General features: G+C 40.6%; 1 long non-coding RNA gene across 1 annotated transcript in view; it reads left to right on the top strand.

The window, feature by feature from the left end:
* LOC104986569 overlaps positions 1-6,171 on the top strand; it is a 16,897-nt gene extending 10,726 nt beyond the window's left edge. The window contains exons 2-3 of the long non-coding RNA XR_825048.1: positions 3,098-3,165; positions 5,882-6,171. This is a non-coding gene — a long non-coding RNA (uncharacterized LOC104986569). The remainder of the gene's footprint in view (positions 1-3,097; positions 3,166-5,881) is intronic.
* Positions 6,172-6,772: the final 601 nt, after the last annotated feature.

Here is a 6,772-nt window from a genome sequence, read left to right as displayed (position 1 = left end):
AGAGCTTCTCCATCTTTGGCTGCAAACAATATAATCAATCTGATTTCAGTGTTGACCATCTGGTGATGTCCATGTATAGAGTCTTCTCTTGTGTTGTTGGAAGAGGGTGTTTGTTATGACCAGTGCATTTTCTTGGCAAAACTCCATTAGTCTTTGCCCTGCTTCATTCCGTATTCCAAGGCCAAATTTGCCTGTTACTCCAGGTGTTTCTTGACTTCCTACTTTTGCATTCCAGTGGCGATAGTAAACAGGACAGTGTGAACTGGCATAAAGATAGAGAAATAGATCAATGAAACAGAATAGAGTCCATAAATAGATACACAATGTACAAATAACTGGTTTTTTAAGAAAATCCCAAAGTCAATTCAGTAGAGAAAGGATAATCCCTTCAATAAATGGTACTAGAACAATGAGATAGCGATCTGCAAAAAACAAAATGAACTTCCATCCATACCTCACCTCATATATAAATATTAACTCAAAATATATCATAGATCTAAATATAAAACTTTAAACTGTAAAACATTTAGAACATAGGAGAAAACCTTTGTAAGCGTGATCTGAGTCAGGGGTTCCCAACCTCTGGGATCTAATGCCTGATGATCTTAGGTGGGGCTGATGTAATATTAATAGAAATAAAGCACATAATAACTGAAATGGGCTTGAATCATCCTGCGACCATTTCAACCCCCAGGTCCATGGAAACATTGTCTTCCATGAAACTGGTCCTTCAGCCAAGAAGGTTGATGACCCTTGATCTAGACAAAGATTTTTTAGATTTCTCATCAAAAGCATGATCCAAAAAAGAATGAACTGATAAGCTGGACTTTATCAAACTAAAAATTTTTGCTTTTCAAAAAGACTTTTTTAAGAGAATAAAAAACAAGCTGTAGACTGAGAGAATCATATAATTGATAGATCAAATAGTTGATAAGGGATCTATATCCTGATTGTATTCAGAACTGACAAAACTCAATCATAAGAAAACAAGCCAATAAAAGTGGTCAAAATATTTGATAGAACAGAACTTCACCAGAGACATACAATTGGTAAATAAGCACAGAAAAAAATTCAGTCATTAATTAGCCTTTACAGAAATGTAAGTTAAAATCACCTATCACTATGATACCTATTAGAATGGTTAGAACTTCAGATTGACCACACCAAGTGTTGGTGAGGATGTGGTGAAAATATACTGCTGCTGAGAATGTAAAATTGCACAGTTACTTTAGAAAATAGCTTGTCAGTTTCTTTAAAAGTTTAAAATGTACCTACCATATGAACCTACCATTCTACTCCTAGGAATTTACCCAGAAACAAATAAAAGTATATATTCATACAAAAATATGTACATGAATATTCATAGCAGCTTTATTTTTAATAGTCAAAAACTATAAGCAACCCAAATATTCATCAACAGGTGAATTAAACCAACTGTGATATATCCATGCAACGGAATACTACTCAACAGTAAGAAAGAATAAAATATTGATACACGCTACAAGATGATAAATCTCAATGATGCTGAGTGAAAGAAACCAGGCCCCACAAAAGTGCATACTACATTACTCCATTTTTATAAAACTGTAGGAAGTGTAGACTAATGTGCACTGACAGAAGGAGAATCAGTGGGTTGTCTGGGAGGTGCACGCGAAGACCTACAAGGAAGCAGAGGAAACTTTTGAGGATGATGAACACGACGATTATCTCAATTGTGAGGATTTCACTGGTATAATTCCAGGTCTGCTGCTGCTGCGTCACTTCAGTCGTGTCCGACTCTGTGTGACCCCATAGACAGCAGCCCACCAGGCTCCCCCATCCCTGGGATTCTCCAGGCAAGAACACTGGAGTGGGTTGCAATTTTCATCTCCAAATTACACACTTTAAGTATGTGCAGTTTGTTCTATGTCAATTATACCTCAAAAGATTAAGTATAATAAAAATTTTTAACTGGATGTATAGATGGATGGATAAATGAGTGGGTGGATGAATGAATGGAGTCATCTTTACTTCACTTGTAGCCTAAAAAACAGGACATTTCCCCACCAAATTTTTTCAACAAACCTTTCTTATCCTGTTGGGGGCTCATCTGTCTCCCTGTTCATACTACATTGCCTGTCCCAACTCCTGCCACCTTAAGGACCAAACCCTTGATCACTAATCACATTGTCATTAGATTAGTCTCCCCTCCAGGACTGTATAAACTTTATTAGTTCAGAGCTTTTATTTCCTTTTTTCACCACAATCACAGGACTGGCCCTAGCACACAAAAACAAGTACTCAATAAAGATTTTCTGGTAATTGATTTATTGATTAATTAATTGGAAAAGCTATAAATTCTACAAGGTGTTAATTGTTTTCACAATCCAATGAGATTTGGGGAATTGGGTTTTTACTAGACTGTTTTACCTTCAAAAAAATTATGGGACCTTTGACTTCCAACTTCCTCATAATTGCCACATAATGCTTTGATAATCAGAAAACTGGCTCCAAAAATAACTAAATGAGTACCCATACCACTTAAATTTTAAAAACAACAGCCCAGCAGATTCAGTGGCAACTCTAGCCAAATTAGACTGGTCCTTCCACTGTCTGTGTTATGCTGGAGACTGACATCCCACCCTCCTCTCCTCTTTAAGCTTAAAGTGGTTCTGTAAGAGTCCAGCAGAAACCACACAACAAATTGAAACAATGGATTCATGGAACAGAACAATCAAGAAAGGAGCCAAGGCCAATCAAAGTGGTCTGCTTAGACAAAAACTGTGATCTAGCAAATTTCTCAGAAATATTTATAGCTTTGGAAAGCTTTGAGGAACATGGAACACTCAGGCAGGTGGAACGCTGGCTTTAAATTGTAGGGGGAACAAAGTGTTCCCTCCTGGCTTAGATTCCACAGAGCTGAGCGTTTGGTTTCTGAGTCCTTCCTGACCTCAAAGATGACATTTGGCTTTTCTGAACCCCTGTTTCTTGCTTTCTTTAGTGAAATTTATTTTGCCCTACTTGACTCATAAAGCACACAATAACAACAGCCGTTGCTTACTTAGTATTTATTATATCTGAAGCAGCGGACTAAGAGTTCTTTCCTTTTTACAAACAGCGCTGTTCTAATGCTCATTCTACAGATGATGTAACTGAGGTGCATGAACCCAAGATTCATACTGCCAGGTAAGTGGTAGATCAAGGATTTGAACTTGGGTCTACCTGGCTCAAGAGCCCTAGGTCTCAACCTCTGAACTGATGTGGGGTTCAGATTAAATGTAATAAAGTATACACAGGTAAATGAAGGGAAATTTTACTGAGCCTCTCTTATGAACCTCATAACATCTTGACAGATATCACAATATGAATTGCTCTCAAGTTGAAAGGTGAAAGTAATATTATGGCCCTGCCAGGGTGGCATCTCTTTAGAGACAACCTCCAGACACTGCTTTTAAGCAAATCCCTCTGAAGACCCTTCCCAGATAACTGGATCCAACAGCCTAGGATCTCAAGTACAGATATACTTCGGAGGTATTAGGGGTTCAGTCCAGACCTCTGCAATAAAACAGATATCTCAATAAAGTTAGTTACACAATATTTTTGGTTTCCCAGTACATACAAAAAGTTATATTTACACCATACTGAAGTCTATTAAGTGTGCAATAGCATTATGTCTAAAGAAAACAATGTATATACCTAATTTAAAAATGCTTTACTGGCTCTAGACTGTTACTCCCAGCTTTGGGAAATTTTCACATGGAAAGCCATTTTAAAATTAAATAAAGCTATTTTATCAGTTTTGTTGTTCAGTCACTAAGTCACATCCAGCTCTTTGCAGACTCATGGATTGCAGCACACTAGGCTTCTGAATGAGCTAAAAAATGTTTTATTGCTAAAAATGCTAACCATTATCTGAGCCTTCAGTGAATCATGGTCACTGATCACAGATCACCATGACAAACATAATATCAATGAAAAAGTTTGAAATGTTGGGAGAATCATCTAAATGTGACACAGAGACATGAAGTGAGCAAATGCTGTTGGGAAAATGGTGTCGATAGATGTGCTTAACACAGAGTTGTCACAAATCTTGAATTTGTTAAAAAATGAAAAAAAGCACTATCTGCAAAGGGCAATAAGGCAAAGCACAATAAAATGAGATCTGCCTGTATAAACTTAAAGGACACAAAGACCCACTTATCCTCCAGGGCAAGAGAAGAAAAAGAACATCCCATCCTTTTCTGATGAGCCCCCAGCTGAGAAACAAGACGCAGTTCATTCTTGGACAGGCTATTTTGCCATATTAAATTCCTAATGAATTGCACCACTGCAGCTACATTATCTCATTTAATCCTCACACTAGCTCCAGGGAGGTTTTTCTTCAGAGGTTTGAGTAGGGGCGCACCACTTTGCTGCACTCTATCCAAGAGGGCTCCTCCTCAGGGTGGAATCAGAGCAGGAGGGTCATCAGCTAAGGTCAGATACAGTTTTCAGAGGAAGGTAACACACAAGCGAGAGGGAAGGGGAGTCTTCCCCAGCAACATTCAGATCTGCCTAACCACCCCTCCACACCCGAGGGGCGGTGAGAGACATAATTTCCAGGTAGGAACTATGGTCACTGTTAATATTTATTAAGCAGTTATCACGCGTGTGTGCTTGCTGCTCAGTAGAGTCCGACCTTTTGCAACTCTATGGACTGTAGCCTACCAGGCTCCTCTGTCCATAGAATTTTCCAGGCAAGAATACTGAAGTGGGTTGCCATGCTCTCCTCCAGGGGATCTTCCCAACCCAGGGATCAAACTCAAGTCTCCTGTGCTGGCAAATGGATTCTTTACCATTAGCACCACCTGGGAAACCCAAGCACTTATAATATCCAGGTAAACATGCTTAAACATACTAGTCCACTTCTTCTCACAACAACCAAGAGAAGTGTCGTTATCCTAGTTTTGCAGATGAGAAAACTAAAGCTAACAGAAATAAAGATTTTTTCCCCTAAAAGATTGGAGCCAGCAAGTGCTAGAGGTAAGATATGAACCCAGGCAATCAGATTCCAGAGGTTATACTGGCTCTCGCAGAATCTTTAGAATTAAATCCACGAAGCACTGTTATTATCCTCTTTTGACAGCTGAGCAAGCAAAGAGTTGAAGAGGTGAAATAATATCCTCAAATTAGTAGGTAACAGAGCCAGAAGCCCACCCTTCATCAAGGTCAGCTTGCTAGAATCTCTGCCCACTGTAAAGGAAAGTACTTGAAAAGCTAAGGAAAATGTGCAAACCTAAACTTCCCTTTTCTCCAAAATTTGAGTTTATCCTTGCCCCAAGGGGAGAGTTAGTAAGTCTGTTCTAGGCTGTTGTATCATGGGATCTGGAAAAGAAGAAAGGCTTGTGGTTCCTCAGAGGGCTCCACTCATACACACTTTGATCTGTGCTAGCAAATTTTGTGAAAAACCTATGAAAAAATAATAGCCAGTTTTTATGTGGTGCTTACGATGTGCCAGTCCTTGTTCAAAGCAGTTATAAACATATTAACTAGCTAATCCTCTAAGCAATTTTATTAGGTCAATACTAGTGGTGTGCTCTGAAAATTTTAACAACCAGTTCCCAGGGGAAACATTTGCCTATGTGTCTGATATAAACATTCCCTCCACCACCAGTTTCACAATGCCAGTACGGAGCCCTGGACCTCAGAGTTGGGAAGAGATGCCCACTAGCATGTCTGATCGCTGCCCCCAACCAGATGCAACACACAGAAATCGCCTCAAGGGCATATATAATAGTAAAATGAAGTCAAATGATTAGGAATTGATGAGTTTTGAGGTCTTACTGCTTTGATTTTAATATAATTTAACTCCAAGTTTATAGAATTTAATTTTTAATAATGGCTTTTTTTTTTTAACAACCAGCTCACAACAGTCCTGATAATTCAACAATTGGCCTTCACGCGCTTGCGCTGGCTTCAGCCTCTCTGTAGTCAGCACGGTTACTGTTATTTGGGGCGAAGAGGCACACAAAAAAAGGCCAATTTGCACACAACTTGGAAACGGCAAAGCCAGAATTCAGCCTGGGCAGTCTGGTTCCATCATCATCTCACCAACTGCTTCTCTCGCAAAACCTGGGTGTCTTTCTGTCTAGACCAGCAACCCATAGGCCTTTTTTCCCCTGCTTGTCTCCGGACAAACATCCACTGCATTTGACCGGTGACTCACAGAAGGGCGTGAGACTTCTTCCTAGAATCTCGGAGAAGCTGAAGGCCTCCATCTGCCTGCACACCCAAGGGTCTCCAGCGCGGCGATGAGCTGCGCAGGACCACACCTGGCCGTGCGCCGCATCCCGCCAGGGGGCACTGCCCTCGAGGCTTGACTGCGCCTGCGTCCAACCGTACATCCATTATGGAAAGGAGGGTCCCTTAATGTAGCGCAAATTATAGCTGGAACACAAGCAAATTGCCGGCTTTTACTAGCACATAAACTGAGCGGAACCTTTGAGATGGATCCGCATTACCCTAAACGGCATCCATAATTCATACCTGCAGCAGCAATGCCTCCCTCTCGGAGGGCCGGAGCCCATCTATTATTGATGGGCCCCTTGGAAGGCCGCGACAGAGTGTTTCTCATGCTCCAGCCATCTGCCGGCGTGGTCAATTCCTCAGGCGGCGGCAGCACATTTATTCATCAGTATCAACTCCCAATTAGTTTCCTAGCAGGACCCTGGGGGGGATTTATTTGAGGAATCAAAGTGAGTGTTTCTAGAACAGTACCCCATTCCCACCCCCGCGACGCTGATCAATACACACA

The sequence above is a fragment of the Bison bison genome, unplaced genomic scaffold (assembly GCF_000754665.1).
Source record: "Bison bison bison isolate TAMUID 2011002044 unplaced genomic scaffold, Bison_UMD1.0 scf7180017864072, whole genome shotgun sequence".
Taxonomy (NCBI): Eukaryota; Metazoa; Chordata; class Mammalia; order Artiodactyla; family Bovidae; genus Bison; species Bison bison.
This window is presented reverse-complemented; position numbering and strand designations above follow the sequence as displayed.